Source organism: Apis dorsata, unplaced genomic scaffold (genome assembly GCF_000469605.1).
Source record: "Apis dorsata unplaced genomic scaffold, Apis dorsata 1.3 scaffold_127, whole genome shotgun sequence".
In the NCBI taxonomy this organism is placed as follows: Eukaryota; Metazoa; Arthropoda; class Insecta; order Hymenoptera; family Apidae; genus Apis; species Apis dorsata.
In genome coordinates, this window is record NW_006263420.1 from 1,049,058 (window position 1) to 1,051,156 (window position 2,099).

A 2,099-nucleotide genomic window follows, 5' to 3' on the forward strand; every position below is an offset into this window, starting at 1 on the left:
AATAGATTATAAGATATCGTTTACAAAAGGAATAGAAGTCAATACGGTTTTGAGATGCTTTTGTTAAAACGAGGTAGAACGAGGACCTGTATCCGTTCATGTTAATGAACTGAAAGCTATCGGATAGGTAAGAGAATACCTATGGCTATATCGATGCCAATTATAATCAGCTTGAATAGCAGTTTGAAGATTTCATGTCGAATGCCTTATGTCGTTGTTCGTGTTCAAAAATATTAATGCGATCGATTTAATTCATGAATTATGAATCGCGTAATTTTTATATTTATTGCATAGTTGAATGCTGTTTTCGAAAACCGAATTGTTTGATTAAAATTTATTATTAGAAAATCACGATTAAAATTATAATTAGCAATAATGATTAAAGCGTTATATTTATTCGGTGAAATAAAATAAAATAATAAAAAGAGATAAATTGAATAGAAATTAAAATAGAGGTCAATAAAATATTGAATTTTTGATTTTGTTAATTAAAATTTTCTATTTTTCATTATTTATTAAAATCTGTTATTCGCGAATCTGTTTTCTTGTAAATATATTTTTTTATTACACGTGTCGATAGCTTATTACATTGCGAGTTTATTAATTTAGAGTTTCAAAAAATTGATGGAAATATTTTTATTGCGTTTTGTCAAATTCTATATACCTATACACGTTCGTGGAATAGGTGTATAATCATGTGATTCAAAATATCGGTTTTATTTCGTTACATTGTACAAATAAAATTATATTCTCTATTCTCTTTATAATAGTATTCCGGTATTTCCCGCGATTCAACAATTCTTCTTAACGTAGTTGTTAAAACAATTCAAAAACGTAATATAATAGCTTTTAAAACAATTTTCATTAATTCGAAACCGGTATTGTATTCTCTTGCTTTTCGTTCTCGTCAATTTTTCACGAGTAGAATGTTAACCGTGAAAAATAATTTCTCGCGCTTCCATCGCGGCGCGTTACGTGCATAATTAAAGTTGGAGAAGATGAGGAAAAATTGTGCATCGCGAGATTTCGAAAGAGCGAAAGGGCACGTTCCACAGGAGGAATTCCTTGAACGTAACGAAGACCCTTGAACATTCCAGGAGGCCAGGAGGAGCCAGACAAACGAGGAACGACGAAAGAGCTTACAAAATGCACGCAGCACAGAATATACCGAACTATATCAAACAGCGCGACGGTTAATATTGGATTCTGTTGGAACGGGAACGAACGCAAGGGTCGAACGTGTTTCTCGTTAAGTGAAGCAATTACCCAGACCTATCTGTTACTTATAACAACGTCAGCAACCACCACGGCCTTTTGGTTTTGAAGACTGCCTCAGCTTTACGTCACAACCCGCACAGTTCGGCATTTTTCATCCTATGAATTTCCTCCTTTTCCCCTCCCCGTTTCCTTTGTTTTTTTCTTTTCTTTCTTTCACTTTTCTTTATCCTCCTCCTTCAACTTCCATCAGCTGTATCCCGCGTCACAGCGATATTAATTTCACTTTCGTAGCTACCAAGTCTTCCTCCTGATGATAAATATTCGTTTCAACAATGGAAAAGCATTAGCATTCGCCATTTCTATCATTTCGTCTTAGACAAATAAATGGATCCCTTCCGAATGAAATACCAAAAGAAAAAAAGAAAGAAAGAAAGAAAATTTCTCGAGCGGAAAAGTGGAACGATACCTGTCAAGTTGGATTCAATTATTATATTTATTCAACGCCAATCCCCCACTTGGCTTTATCTGGAAATTATCGTTGCAGAACGAAGAAATTGGTTCGCAGTTGCCAATTTTTAACTCGTGTATCAATTTTACTTTACGCGACGCTGCACTCGATGCATCGATAAACTTGTAAATAATTAACGAACGCCACTCCTTCCCATCGTTAACATCCATCCTGTTATTGGTTGTTCTATTAGGCGTCATTCCCGCGAATCGCGTCCTTCCATACGAAATTCGTTATATACGAGAATATTTGGAGATTGTCTCGCGAGAAAAATTCATCTAATCCCGAAAATTCCTGATTCCTGGACGAAAGTTTGCGCGGAATATAGTGCATTATATATATAATATATATATAAAGCAGCAATTTTTTTTTT

At 34.4% G+C, this 2,099-nt stretch overlaps 1 protein-coding gene across 1 annotated transcript in view; it reads left to right on the forward strand.

Moving 5' to 3' along the window:
* The first annotated feature begins 861 nt into the window (after positions 1-861).
* LOC102679904 (lachesin-like) overlaps positions 862-2,099 on the forward strand; it is a 282,869-nt gene continuing 281,631 nt past the window's right edge. The window contains exon 1 of the mRNA XM_031509080.1: positions 862-1,248. The gene's annotated coding sequence lies outside the window, so the exon portion shown is untranslated. The remainder of the gene's footprint in view (positions 1,249-2,099) is intronic.